We start from the raw sequence: 16,296 nt of genomic DNA, 5'->3' as shown, positions 1-16,296 counted from the left end.
TGCGGCATGTCTCGCTGGAGTGCAGCAGTTTACAGATCTCTTGTGGTCACGTGACTTTGAGTGTTGGGAGCCACATTTGAATAAAGAAAGAGCCGCATGTGGCTCAAGAGCCACGCGTTGGCCACCACTGGCCTAGAAGCACAAGCAGCTTCTGCTGATTAAAATGATATGCAGCATGCCTATATTCTGTGTGTGACTGCAGCTGTATCTGCATACGAAATGCTACTTTACAGTGTATTCCTAGAAATCGCTGTAACCTCGCATTCTGTATGCAGATACAGTCACAGTTCCACACAGATAATCTGCATGGCGCATATCATTTTAATCAGCAGAAGCTGTTTGTGCATCCTAATCACATATCACTGCAAATAAGACAAATTTTCTGCAAAAAAGGTGCCCAACGTTAGCAGAGCTGGCCTAGACCTACCGGCTGACACACGCCAGGCATCTCCTTCTGCGTGGCGTATTGAGGCAAGATGTATGAGGACACATCTGTATCCAAGCAGAGGCAGAGGTCACAGTGTTAGTGGCCGTATGAGTGCTGTGTGCGGGTTGGTTGGTTGTGCATTAGTTTTCGGCATATGTGTAAGGGGCATTATGTGTGTCGTGTATAAGGACATTAATAATGTGTGTCATATGTGTAAGGAGCATTACTCTGTGGTATTATGTGTATAAAGGCATTACTAATGTGTGGCATTAAGTGTACAAGGTGCTCTACTGTGTGGCGTAACGTATAGAAAGGGCACTACTGTGTGGTCTAATGTGAATAAAGAGCAATATGGTGTGGTGTAATGTGAATAAGGAGCAAGTCAGTATGATGTAATGTGAACAAGGGGAACTACTGTGAGGTGTAACGTATATAAGGTATAGTGATACTACTGTGTGATGTAACGTGCATAAGGGACACTATCACATGATATAATGTAAATAAAGTTGCAGTACTGTGTGGCGTAATTGGAATTGGGGGTACTATTGTATGGCCATGCCCCTTCCCAGCAAGAACACTCACCTTTTTGGCCTGTCTCCAAATGTGTGCACTGTTCCTATTTAAAATATAGGGGGTAGGAACACCAAAATGAGGACTGCTATGGGTGAGGGGTGATGGTGCTGGGAAAGGGGTGCAGGGTCAGAGGCGGAACTAGCGGCGGTGCTAGGGGGCGCCAGCCAAAATCTTGGCTAGGGCATCATATTGGTTAGGGCAGGCTCTGGGATCAGGGAGTCCTGAAAGGTTGCAGCTCACTATAATAAACCGCAGGCTGGCTTCAACTTTTTGGCTATTCCGCTACTTACTGAGGTCACTATCTTATTTGCAGTCATGGTGATTGGCATATGAGCGGTGGTTAGGTGACACTTTTAAATTCTCATCTTACACAACTGTTTGTAGATGCTGATAAATATCTCAGCAACTGGTTGATGGTGTCAGTTCCGAGTACAGCCTAAATAACTGAACAGGGATGGCTGTGCTGGGCAGCAGCTGCGGTGATGGTGCCTCTGAATCAACTGAAGTGTCATGTACTGCATATGCACTGGTCAGTGGTGTCACAATGGGCGTGCAGGGGGTGTGACCCACTGCAGAGTGTCACCAAAGTGTCAGCACCTGCTGAGTGACAGGAGCCGGGTGCTGCAATGTAACATTACGGGCAGTGCCTGGCTTCTGTCACCGTGCAGAAGCAGGCACTGCAGTCTCCGGAGTAGGGATGACCATTGATGATTCAAAATCATCGATGGTTTATGGCCGATGTAGAATACTTTTGCCATCGATGAGCGAGAACCAGATGGTTTCCCTCAATCGATGGAAAGGTATAACCAAATACTACTTTTTTTTTAATGTGGTGCCGGGACAAGGATCGTAGCTCCGCACATGACACATGCAAAGCCCCGCCCCAATGTTCTGATTGGCCTATGGGCTAGTCAGTGAAAAAACAGGGATGACCATCGATAGTGGGAACCATCAATGGTTATCCACTGTATAGTTGGTAGCCATCGATGGTTATTTTCGATATCACCATCGATGGCAACCATCGATTGCAACCACACTGATGGCCTTCCCTACTCCGGGGTCAGCCAGCATCTCCCATACCTCCGTAGTGATGGAAACAGGGGTGGGAAACTTAGCCACGCCCCTGTGCAGTGAAGCCACGCCCCTTCTGACGGTGCCCGTGATCCACATCCCCTTTGTTAGAAGCCGCACCAGGTGGCACTTATGTATGTGGCGCCTCTAGCGCTGGTCTTCTACTGTAAGACCTTTTGCAGTTGCCTAAAAGTGCAGTCTTTTGGGAGTGCCGAGGCCAGGGTCTGCTGCTACGGAGTGACCTCAGGCTCACTCAGGTAAACACAGAATGTGACTGTAAATAAGAACCACTTGGCCCATCTAGTCTGCCCATGTACACGCACACACTAGAGTTAATTATTGTTGGGAGCCAATTAACCCACCAGTCTATTTTTGGATTGTGGGAGGGAACAGGAGTACCTGGAGGAAACCCACGCAAGAACAGGGAGAACATACAAACTCCACACAGTTAGGGCCGTGGTGGGAATCAGGAACTACACTAATTTTCAGCTGTTTCCCAGATAAAAGAAGGATGCGCTGAAAGCATAATAAGGACGGGTAATGAAAGCCTCCTTCCGAATGGAGGACTGGCTGCTGACATCGAATCGTCCGATGCAATGGTAATTAACCATCGCATCAAAACCATTTGAAGGTAGTACCATCGCAATGGTGGCACAGATGGGATGTATTTTTAATAGGTGTACCTTGCATCACTTCTGACTTGATGGCGGCAAATATTGGAAAACATGGAGAAAAAACACTAACATAGGGGGAGTAAAAACCCATTGCTGTAAACCATCAACTATCAATGGGGATAATTCAGACATGTTTGCTCGCTAGAGTTTTTTTTGCAGTCCTGCGTTCGCATAGTCGCCGCCCATAGGGGAGGGTATTTTTGCTTTGCAAGTGTGCGAACGCATGTGTGGCAGAGCTGTACAAATAGATCTTGTGCAGTCTCTGCGCAGCCCAGGATTACTCAGCCGCTGCGATCACATCAGCCTGTCCCGGACCGGAATTGACGTCAGACACCCGCCCTGCAAACGCATGAACACGTCTGCGTTTTTCCAAACACTCCCAAAAAACGGTCAGTTACCACCCACAAACGCCTTCTTCCTGTCAATCTCCTTGCGAACGCCCATACGAACGGATCCTTTGCACAAACCCATCACTGAGCGGCGATCCGCTTTGTACCCATGCGGCGCGACTGCGATGCATACGCATGAGCAGTTTAGACCTGATCGCCCGCTGTACAAAAACGCAGCCTAGCGATCGGGTCTGAATTAGGCCCAATGTCCATTCCATATAATAAGATGTTTAAGTAAGAATGAGGTTTCATGAACAATGGAATATGCTGGTGCAGTAAAGTAAATGTTAATACATAATTCTGCATGAGAGCCAGTCATCAGTCACACACATGCCACGTACACTATGCATGCATATGTATTTACCTGTGACATACACAATGACTGCTCTGCATGCATATGTATTTACCTGTGACATACACAGTGACTGCTCTGCATGCATATGTATTTACCTGTGACATACACAATGACTGCTCTGCATGCATATGTATTTACCTGTGACATACACAGTGACTGCTCTGCATGCATATGTATTTACCTGTGACATACACAGTGACTGCTCTGCATGCATATGTATTTACCTGTGACATACACAGTGACTGCACTGCATGCATATGTATTTACCTGTGACATACACAGTGACTGCTCTGCATGCATATGTATTTACCTGTGACATACACAGTGACTGCTCTGCATGCATATGTATTTACCTGTGACATACACAATGACTGCTCTGCATGCATATGTATTTACCTGTGACATACACAGTGACTGCTCTGCATGCATATGTATTTACCTGTGACATACACAGTGACTGCTCTGCATGCATATGTATTTACCTGTGACATACACAATGACTGCTCTGCATGCATATGTATTTACCTGTGACATACACAGTGACTGCTCTGCATGCATATGTATTTACCTGTGACATACACAATGACTGCTCTGCATGCATATGTATTTACCTGTGACATACACAGTGACTGTTCTGCATACATATGTATTTACCTGTGACATACACAGTGACTGCTCTGCATGCATATGTATTTACCTGTGACATACACAGAGACTGCTCTGCATGCATATGTATTTACCTGTGACATACACAGTGACTGCTCTGCATGCATATGTATTTACCTGTGACATACACAGTGACTGCTCTGCATGCATATGTATTTACCTGTGACATACACAATGACTGCTCTGCATGCATATGTATTTACCTGTGACATACACAGTGACTGCTCTGCATGCATATGTATTTACCTGTGACATACACAGTGACTGCTCTGCATGCATATGTATTTACCTGTGACATACACAGTGACTGCACTGCATGCATATGTATTTACCTGTGACATACACAGTGACTGCTCTGCATGCATATGTATTTACCTGTGACATACACAGTGACTGCTCTGCATGCATATGTATTTACCTGTGACATACACAATGACTGCTCTGCATGCATATGTATTTACCTGTGACATACACAGTGACTGCTCTGCATGCATATGTATTTACCTGTGACATACACAGTGACTGCTCTGCATGCATATGTATTTACCTGTGACATACACAATGACTGCTCTGCATGCATATGTATTTACCTGTGACATACACAGTGACTGCTCTGCATGCATATGTATTTACCTGTGACATACACAATGACTGCTCTGCATGCATATGTATTTACCTGTGACATACACAGTGACTGTTCTGCATACATATGTATTTACCTGTGACATACACAGTGACTGCTCTGCATGCATATGTATTTACCTGTGACATACACAGAGACTGCTCTGCATGCATATGTATTTACCTGTGACATACACAGTGACTGCTCTGCATGCATATGTATTTACCTGTGACATACACAGTGACTGCTCTGCATGCATATGTATTTACCTGTGACATACACAGTGACTGCTCTGCATGCATATGTATTTACCTGTGACATACACAGTGACTGCTCTGCATGCATATGTATTTACCTGTGACATACACAATGACTGCTCTGCATGCATATGTATTTACCTGTGACATACACAGTGACTGCTCTGCATGCATATGTATTTACCTGTGACATACACAATGACTGCTCTGCATGCATATGTATTTACCTGTGACATACACAGTGACTGTTCTGCATACATATGTATTTACCTGTGACATACACAGTGACTGCTCTGCATGCATATGTATTTACCTGTGACATACACAGAGACTGCTCTGCATGCATATGTATTTACCTGTGACATACACAGTGACTGCTCTGCATGCATATGTATTTACCTGTGACATACACAATGACTGCTCTGCATGCATATGTATTTACCTGTGACATACACAGTGACTGTTCTGCATGCATATGTATTTACCTGTGACATACACAGTGACTGCACTGCATGCATATGTATTTACCTGTGATATACACAGTGACTGCTCTGCATACATATGTATTTACCTGTGACATACACAGTGACTGCTCTGCATGCATATATATTTACCTGTGACATACACAGTGACTGCTCTGCGTGCATATATATTTACCTGTGACATACACAGTGACTGTTCTGCATGCATATGTTTACCTGTGACATACACAGTGACTGCTCTGCATGCATATGTATTTACCTGTGACATACACAATGACTGCTCTGCATGCATATGTATTTACCTGTGACATACACAGTGACTGCTCTGCATGCATATGTATTTACCTGTGACATACACAATGACTGCTCTGCATGCATATGTATTTACCTGTGACATACACAGTGACTGCTCTGCATGCATATGTATTTACCTGTGACATACACAGTGACTGCTCTGCATACATATGTATTTACCTGTGACATACACAGTGACTGCTCTGCATGCATATGTATTTACCTGTGACATACACAGTGACTGTTCTGCAAGCATTTGTTTACCTGTGACATACACAGTGACTGCTCTGCATACATATGTATTTACCTGTGACATACACAGTGACTGCTCTGCATTCATATGTATTTACCTGTGACATACACAGTGACTGCTCTGCATACATATGTATTTACCTGTGACATACACAGTGACTGCTCTGCATTCATATGTATTTACCTGTGACATACACAGTGACTGCTCTGCATGCATATGTATTTACCTGTGATATACACAGTGACTGCTCTGCATTCATATGTATTTACCTGTGACATACACAATGACTGCTCTGCATGCATTTGTTTACCTGTGACATACACAGTGACTGCTCTGCATGCATATGTTTACCTGTGACATACACAGTGACTGCTCTGCATGCATATGTATTTACCTGTGACATACACAATGACTGCTCTGCATGCATGTGTTTACCTGTGACATACACAGTGACTGCTCTGCATACATATGTATTTACCTGTGACATACACAGTGACTGCTCTGCATGCATATGTATTTACCTGTGACATACACAGTGACTGCTCTGCATGCATTTGTTTACCTGTGACATACACAGTGACTGCTCTGCATGCATTTGTTTACCTGTGACATACACAATGACTGCTCTGCATGCATTTGTTTACCTGTGACATACACAATGACTGCTCTGCATGCATATGTATTTACCTGTGACATACACAGTGACTGCTCTGCATGCATTTGTTTACCTGTGACATACACAGTGACTGCTCTGCATGCATATGTATTTACCTGTGACATACACAGTGACTGCTCTGCATGCATATGTATTTACCTGTCACGCTCTATGGCAGACTTCCTCCATTTCAAACTTATGCTCTCATCATTCAGTGCTGCCCTTTCTCTTGCTAAACATCATACTTCAAGAACCTCCTTTCCTCCCAGTCTTCCAACCCCCGGCGCCTCTTTGCCACTCTCAACTCACTCCTCTGCCCTCCTCCACCTCGTCTCCCTTCCTCACTCTCTGCTCTTGACTTTGCCACTTACTTCACCTCCAAAATTGACTCCATACGTCAGGACATCACATCACACCAGACCATCAGCAACCAGCCTCCTCCCATCCCTTACCACCCTTCCCCATCCCTCTCACCTACTCTGACATCTTTCTCCCATGCATCTGGAGAGGAAGTCATGGCCCTCATTTGTTCCTGTCCCCTCCCCACCTCCCCATTTGACCCTATCCCCTCCCGCCTCCTCCGCTACCTCTCTCCTTCTGCTTGTTCCCATCTTTCCCACCTTCTCAATCTCTCCCTCTCATCAGGCACTGTCCTCTCTGCCTTCAAGCATGCACTCATCTCTTCTATTCTTAAAAAACCTACCCTTGATCCAAACACTCTCTCCAACTACCGACCCATCTCTCTCCTCCCTTTTGCCTCCAAACTCCTTGAGCGTATTGTCTACACCCGCCTTACTTCCTTTCTTTCCTCACACTCACTGCTCGACCCATTCCAGTCTGGCTTCCGTCCTCTCCACTCCACTGAAACTGCCCTTACAAAAGTCTGCAATGACCTCCATGCTGCTAAATCTAAGGGCCACTACTCTCTACTTATTCTTCTTGATCTCTCTGCTGCCTTTGACACTGTGGACCATCCTCTCCTACTGCAAATCCTTCACTCCATTGGTCTGCGTGATACTGCCCTCTCTTGGCTATCGTCCTACCTCTCTGACCGTTCATTTTCTGTCTCCTCTCATGACTTCGCCTCCCCCTCACTTCCACTAACTGTAGGGGTACCCCAAGGTTCTGTCCTTGGTCCTCTTCTCTTCTCTCTCTATACGTCCTCACTAGGTAAGTTCACTAGTTCTTTTGGTTTCCAATATCATCTCTATGCTGATGAAACTCAAATCTATCTTTCCTCCCCAGACCTCTCCCCTGCTCTCCTCACTTGTATCTCCAACTGTCTTTCTGCTATCTCTGTTTGGATGTCCCAGCGCTTTCTCAAACTTAACATGTCTAAGACCGAGCTGATCATCTTCCCTCCCTCCCGCATAACCTCACCTCCTACAATCTCATTATCTATTGATGGCACTACTATCTCCTCTAGCCCCCAAGTGCGCTGTCTTGGAGTAATCCTTGACTCCTCCCTCTCCTTCAAACCACACATTCAGCACCTCTCACAAACCTGCCGTTTTCATCTAAAAAATATTTCCAGGATCAGACCGTTTCTGACCCAGGATGCTACTAAGACTCTTACCCACTTACTGGTCATCTCCAGACTGGACTACTGTAATCTCCTCCTGACTGGCATTCCTGACAAGTAACTCTCTCCACTCCAATCTATCCTCAATGCTGCTGCCTGGCTCATTTTCCTCACCAAACGCACTACGTCCACCTCTCCTCTCTTACAAGACCTTCACTGGCTCCCCTTCCCATTCAGAATCCATTTCAAGCGTCTCACACTCACTTACAAAGCCCTCACCCACTCCTCTCCCATCTACATCTCTGACCTTATCACCTTTTACACTCCCACCCGTCTTCTTCGCTCTGCTAATGCACTCTGACTCTCCTGTCTTTTGATTAATTCCTCCCACTCCTATCTCCATGATTTTTCACGTGCTGCTCCATTTCTCTGGAATTCCCTACCTCTCCCCCTCAGACTCTCCACCTCTCTACAAAACTTCAAATGGGCTCTCAAGACCCACTTCTTCACCAAACCCAGCCAAATCTCATCCTAACCCTCTGTTCTACGCTCTCTATGTACCCTGTCTGTGTCACCCCTGTCTGTCTACCCCTCCCCTTTAGAATGTAAGCTCTCTCGAGCAGGGCCCTCTTCCCTTATGTGCTTATCTTTTTCTTACTTTAATAATCTTCAACTGCACCAAATCCAGCAGTCTTCTGCCACCTGATACTTATTCCAGTGTCATCTGCTGATGTAACTATGTTTATTTACCCTGTACTTGTCCTATACTGTCATCAACTGTAAGTTGCTGTTTTCCTGTTTGATTATTTGTTTATGTACTCTGTAATTGGGCGCTGCGGAACCCTTGTGGCGCCATATAAATAAAGGATAATAAATAATAATAACATACACAGTAGCTGCTCTGCATGCATGTGTTTACCTGTGACATACACAGTGACTGCTCTGCAGTCATATGAATTTACCTGTGACATACAGTGACTGCTCTGCATACTGTGACATACAAAGTGACTGCTCTGCATGCATATGTGTTTCCCTGTGACATACAGTGACTGCTCTGCATACATGTTTCCCTGTGACATACACAGTGACTGCTCTGCATACATATGTTTCCCTGTGACATACACAGTGACTGCTCTGCATGCATATGTATTTACCTGTGACATACACAGTGACTGCTCTGCATGCATATGTATTTACCTGTGACATACACAGTGACTGCTCTGCATACATATGTATTTACCTGTGACATACAGTGACTGCTCTGCATACTGTGACATACAAAGTGACTGCTCTGCATGCATGTGTTTACCTGTGACATACACAGTGACTGCTCTGCATACATATGTTTCCCTGTGACATACAGTGACTGCTCTGCATACTGTGACATACACAGTGACTGCTCTGCATGCATATGTGTTTCCCTGTGACATACACAGTGACTGCTCTGCATGCATATGTATTTACCTGTGACATACACAGTGACTGCTCTGCATACATATGTTTCCCTGTGACATACACAGTGACTGCTCTGCATACATATGTTTCCCTGTGACATACACAGTGACTGCTCTGCATGCATGTGTTTACCTGTGACATACACAGTGACTGCTCTGCATGCATATGTGTTTACCTGTGACATACACAGTGACTGCTCTGCATACATATGTATTACCTGTGATAATAAGATTTTAAACCTACCGGTAAATCTATTTCTCCTAGTCCATAGAGGATGCTGGGGACTCCGTAAGGACCATGGGGTATAGACGGGCTCCGCAGGAGATAGGGCACATAAAAAGAACTTTGACTATGGGTGTGCACTGGCTCCTCCCTCTATGCCCCTCCTCCAGACCTCAGTTAGAGAACTGTGCCCAGAGGAGATGGACAATACAAGGCAGGATTTAGCAATCCAAGGGCAAGATTCATACCAGCCCACACCAATCATACCATGTAACCTGGAACATACATAACCAGTTAACAGTATGAACAAACAACAGTAACGGCCCAAGACCGATGTCAACTGTAACATAACCCTTATGTAAGCAACAACTATATACAAGTCTTGCAGAGTTTCCGCACTGGGACGGGCACCCAGCATCCTCTACGGACTAGGAGAAATAGATTTACCGGTAGGTTTAAAATCTTATTTTCTCTTACGTCCTAGAGGATGCTGGGGACTCCGTAAGGACCATGGGGTTTATACCAAAGCATCCAATCGGGCGGGAGAGTGCGTATGACTCTGCAGCACCGACTGAGCAAACGCTAGGTCCTCATCAGCCAGGGTATCACACTTGTAGAATTTAGCAAAAGTGTTTGACCCCTACCAAGTCGCCGCTCGGCACAGTTGTAATGCCGAGACGCCTCGGGCAGCCGCCCAAGAAGAGCCCACCTTCCTAGTGGAATGGGCCTTAACCGAATTTGGTACCGGCAATCCAGCCGTAGAGTGAGCCTGCTGAATCGTATTACAGATCCAGCGAGCAATAGTCTGCTTCGAAGCAGGAGCGCCAATCTTACTGGCCGCATACAGGACAAACAGAGCCTCTGTTTTCCTAATTCTAGCCGTCCTGGCTACATAAATTTTTAAGGCCCTGACTACGTCCAGGGATCTGGAATCCTCCAGGTCACTTGTAGCCACAGGCACCACAATAGGTTGATTCATATGGAACGAAGAAACCACTTTAGGCAAAAATTGCGGACGTGTCCTCAGTTCAGCTCAATCCACATGAAAATCAAGTAGGGGCTCTTGTGTGACAAAGCCGCCAATTCTGACACTCGCCTTGCCGATGCTAAGGCCAACAACATGACCACCTTCCAGGTAAGAAATTTCAACTCAACCTTGTTAAGTGGTTCAAACCAGTGTGATTTTAGGAACTGCAACACCACGTTCAGGTCCCATGGTGCTACTGGAGGCACAAAAGGGGGCTGAATGTGCAGCACTCCCTTTACAAACGTCTGGACTTCTGGAAGAGAAGCCAATTCCTTTTGAAAGAAAATCGAGAGGGCCGAAATCTGTACCTTAACAGAGCCTAATTTCAGGCCCATATCCACTCCTGTCTGTAGGAAGTGGAGAAGACGACCCAGATGAAAATCTTCCGTAGGTGCATTCTTGGTCTCACACCAAGACACATACTTTCGCCAGATACGGTGATAATGTTTTATCGTCACCTCCTTCCTAGCCTTTATTAGAGTAGGGATGACCTCTTCCGGAATCCCCTTTTTCGCTAGGATTCGGCGTTCAACCGCCATGCCGTCAAACGAAACCGCGGTAAGTCTTAAAATACACAGGGCCCCTGCTGCAACAGGTCTTCCCTCAGAGGAAGAGGCCAGGGATCTCCTGTGAGCATCTCTTGTAGATCCGAGTACCAGGCCCTTCGAGGCCAGTCTGGGACAACGAGTATCTTTCGTACTCTTCTTCGTCTTATGATCCTCAACACCTTTGAGAGGAAGAGGAGGAAACACGTAGACCGATTTGAACACCCACGGTGTTACCAGAGCGTCTACTGCTACTGCCTGAGGGTCCCGAGACCTGGCGCAATACCTCCGAAGTTTTTTGTTGAGGCGTGACGCCATCATGTCTATTTGAGGAGTTCCCCAAAGACGTGTTACGTCTGCAAAGACTTCTTGATGAAGTCCCCACTCTCCTGGATGGAGATCGTGTCTGCTGAGGAAGTCTGCTTCCCAGTTGTCCACTCCCGGAATGAAGACAGCTGACAGAGCGCTTACATGATTTTCTGCCCAGCTAAGGATCCTTGTGGCTTCCGCCATTGCGACTCTGCTTCTTGTCCCGCCTTGGCGGTTCACATGAGCCACTGCTGTGACATTGTCTGATTGAATCAGAACCGGTAGGTTTCGAAGAAAACTCTCTGCTTATCGAAGGCCGTTGTAAATGGCCCTGAGTTCCAACACACTGATGTGTAGACAGGACTCTTGGTCTGACCAAAGACCCTGAAATTGTTTTCCCTGTGTGACCGCTCCCCATCCTCGGAGGCTCGCGTCCGTGGTAACCAGGATCCAATCCTGAATTCCGAACCTGCGACCCTCTAGGAGGTGAGCACTTTGCAACCACCACAGGAGGGACACTCTGGTCCCTGGGGACAGAGTTATTTTCCGATGTAAGTGCAGATGGGACCCGGACCACTTGTCCAGAAGGTCCCATTGAAAAGTCCTTGCATGGAACCTTCCGAAGGGAATGGCCTCGTAGGCCGCCACCATTTTCCCCAGAACTCAAGTGCATTGGTGAACTGACACCCTCTTCGGTTTTAGCAGGTCTTTGACCATGTTCTGGATGTCTTGGGCTTTCTCTATTGGGAGGAAGACCTTCATTTGTTCCGTATCCAGTATCATACCTAGGAACGGTAGTCGAGTTGTCGGAATCAACTGTGACTTTGGTAGATTTAAAATCCAACCGTGTTGCTGGAGCACTCTCAGAGAGAGCGCCACACTGCTCAGCAATTTCTCCCTTGATCTCGCTTTTATCAGGAGATCGTCCAAGTATGGGATAATTGTGACTCCATGCTTGCGCAGGACCACCATCATTTCCGCCATTATCTTGGTGAAAATCCTCGGGGCCGTGGAGAATCCAAACGGCAACGTCTGAAATTGGTAATGACAATCCTGTACAGCGAATCTCAGGTATTCCTGATGGGGGGCATATATGGGGACATGAAGGTACGCATCCTTTATGTCCAGAGACACCATAAACTCCCCCTCCTCCATGTTGGCTATTATCGCTCTGAGAGATTCCATTTTGAATCTGAATCTTTTTTATGTACAGGTTTAGGGATTTCAGATTCAAAATAGGTCTGACCGAACCGTCCGGTTTCGGGACCACAAATAGGGTTGAGTAGTAACCTCTTCCCTACTGGTGCAGGGGAACCTTGATTATCACTTGCTATATACACAGCGTTTGAATTGCAGCTAACACTATATCCCTTTCCGATGTGGAAGCTGGTAGGGCCGATTTGAAAAATCGGCGCAGGGGCACCTCCTCGAATTCCAATTTGTAACCCTGGGAAACTATTTCCAACACCCAGGGATTCAGGTCCGAACTGACCCAGGCCTGACTGAAAAGTCGAGGACGTGCCCCCACCGGTGCAGACTCCCTCAGGGGAGCCCCAGCGTTATGCTGTGGGTTTTGGAGTAGCCGGGGAGGACTTTTGTTCCTGGGCACCTGCCGAAGCAGGTGCTCTCTTGCCTCTGCCCTTACTTCTGGCAAGGAAAGAGGATCCCCGACCTCTTTTGGACTTGTGCGACCGAAAGGACTGCATCTGATAGGGTGTTACTTTCTTTTGCTGTTGGGGAATATATGGTGAAAAATTAGATTTACCTGCTGTAGCTGTGGAAACCAGGTCCGTCAGCCCATCCCCAAACAATACATCACCCTTATAGGGTAGTACTTCCATATGTTTTTTGGAATCCGCATCACCCGTCCATTGGCGAGTCCTAAGGATCTTCTCGCTGAGACAGACATGGCATTGGCCCTAGAAGCTAGCAATCCAATGTTCCTTTGAGCATCCCTCATAAATAAGACTGCGTCTTTAATATGGACTAGAGTTAAGAATATAGTATCCATATTATCAAATTGATCTGTCAGCTCATCTGTCCAAGCTGCAATTGCGCTACACACCCAAGCCGACGCAACTGTCGGTCGTAGCACAGCCCCCGTATGAGAATAAATACACTTTAAGGTAGTTTCTTGCCTGCGATCTGCAGGGTCCTTAAGGGCTGCTGTGTCAGGAGACGGTAGCGCCACTTTCTTGGACAAGCGCGTCAGGGCCTTGTCCACAGTGGGGGGTGATTCCCAAATTTCCCTGTCCTGCTTAGGGAAGGGGTATGCCATATAAATTATTTTGGGGATCTGCGGTCTCTTATCCGGAGTCTCCCAAGCTTTTCCAAAGAATTCATTTAATTCATGAGATGTGGGAAAGTTAATAATCTGTTTCTTTTCCTTAAACATGTGTACCCTTGTGTCGGGGACCGAGGGTTCATCCACAATATGCAACACATCCCTTATTGCCACAATCATACCCTGAATGGTTTTAGTCACCCTAGGGTGCAATTTTACTTCGTCATAGTCGACACTGGAATCAGAATCCGTGTTGGTAGTAGTGTCTTGTGTTAAGGGACGCTTTTGAGACCCCGACGGGCCCTGTGAGTCGGTCCAATCCGAGGATTGACCCCCTGATGTCCCCCCTAAATCAGCCTTATCAAGCCTTTTATGTAAATATGCCACACTTGCATTCAACATATGCCACATGTCTATCCAATCTGGAGTCGGCACAACCGACGGGGACACACCACTCATTTGCTCCACCTCCTCCTTGGTGAAGCCTTCCGCCTCAGACATGTCGACACACACGTACCGACACCCCACACACACAGGGATTAACCTATAAGGGGACAAAACCCCAACCAGGTCCTAAGGAGAGACAGAGAGAGAGTATGCCACCACTTAAAAACACTGGAAAAAATATGTCGAGATAGCGCTTTTTTATGTATAATATGCCAATTCCCACTCACTGCGTCGCTAATGTGCCCCCCTCCTCTTTTTCAAGCCTGTGAAGTTCAGCAGGGGAGAGATGTGGAGAAAATGGCGCTGGTTAGTGCTGAGGATCAAGCCCCGCCCACCCGACGGCGGGCTTCGGTCCCAGTGATTTTTCAATAAAATGGCGGGGGATCATAGATTTACTGCCTCCGCAGCCTAATCAAACTGTATTTGGCCAAAATGTGAGGTTTATTGCTGCCCAGGGCGCCCCCCCCCTGCGCCCTGCACCCTTCAGTGCTGCTCTGTGTGTGTGTGACTGGGAGCAATGGCGCGCAGCGGTACCTCATGAAGATCTGATGTCTTCTGCCGCCTAAGATGTCTTCTGCCTTCTCTATCCGGCTTCTATCTTCGGCATCTGTGAGGAGGACGGCGGCGCGGCTCCGGGACGAACCCCAGGTGAGACCTGTGTTCCGACTCCCTCTGGAGCTAATGGTGTCCAGTAGCCTTAGAAACAGTGCCCAACTTGACAAGCCAGCTCTGCTTCTCTCTCCTCGGTCCCACGATGCAGGGAGCCTGTTGCCAACAGGACTCCCTGAAAATAAAAAAACTAACAAAATTCTTCTTCAACAGAAAACTCTGGAGAGCTCTCTGCAGTGCACCCATTCTCCTCTGGGCACAAGATCTAACTGAGGTCTGGAGGAGGGGCATAGAGGGAGGAGCCAGTGCTCACCCATAGTCAAAGTTCTTTTTAGGTGCCCTATCTCCTGCGGAGCCCGTCTATACCCCATGGTCCTTACGGAGTCCCCAGCATCCTCTAGGACGTAAGAGAAATACAGTTTCTGCTCTTCATGCATGTGTACTAACCTGTGACATGCGCAGTGACTGCTCACAATCCTGGCAGCCCTCATCTGGGAAGCAGTGTAGACATTTGTTCTAGGTTGAGTTTTGTTTTACAAGAGTAAACACCTATTACAGCAACACAACTCCTGCCCTGTGTACAGCTAGAGTCAGGCGCTTGTGTGATCAGAGCGCTTATGACGGTGCTGACCCGCCGCCTCTATATGGTGGAGACTGTGCCTTGGCATCTGGGCAAGCAGGTTACGCTTTCCCTGCGCTTCATGCCAGGCTGCTTCCGGACTCTACCGTGTTAAAGGCTCCTCGTGTTTAAAGAGACATCTCCCGCCTGTTGCTGGCTGTGTGCACAGCGCTGTATACAGCTCTGCTCCGGCTCTCATCACATGTCCTGAGGAAGAACCAGGGACAGCCAGCATGACCTCCGCAGCCTTCTTCTAATACAAAGACTGCAGTCAACCCAGGAACCTCGCACAGGAGGTATGTACTAAGATCTGATCTGGGCTTGTATTGTGTCTCTGAGCGATGTACTACAGAGAGATTGTACAGTATTTGTCTACAGTATGTAATAAAGTGGACTTGGATAAAGTGCCAGCCAATCAGCTCCGAACTGTCACTCTTTTACAAACCCTGCAACATGACAGTTAGGAGCTGATTGGCTTGTACTTTATCTCCACGTTAACTCTCCAAGACTCCACAGCAGATTACAGGTAACCTCAGGAC

At 46.9% G+C, this 16,296-nt stretch overlaps 1 protein-coding gene across 2 annotated transcripts in view; it reads left to right on the top strand.

The window, feature by feature from the left end:
* Window positions 1–15,659: 15,659 nt before the first annotated feature.
* The window catches only part of LOC134948436 (ras-related protein Rab-7a-like), a 35,435-nt gene continuing 34,798 nt past the window's right edge, over window positions 15,660–16,296 (top strand). The window contains exon 1 of one of the 2 annotated variants that reach the window (XM_063936397.1): window positions 15,660–16,053. The gene's annotated coding sequence lies outside the window, so the exon portion shown is untranslated. The remainder of the gene's footprint in view (window positions 16,054–16,296) is intronic. The other variant, XM_063936396.1, reaches the window with a different exon arrangement.

Source organism: Pseudophryne corroboree, chromosome 8 (genome assembly GCF_028390025.1).
Source record: "Pseudophryne corroboree isolate aPseCor3 chromosome 8, aPseCor3.hap2, whole genome shotgun sequence".
Lineage (NCBI taxonomy): Eukaryota > Metazoa > Chordata > Amphibia > Anura > Myobatrachidae > Pseudophryne > Pseudophryne corroboree.
This window is presented reverse-complemented; position numbering and strand designations above follow the sequence as displayed.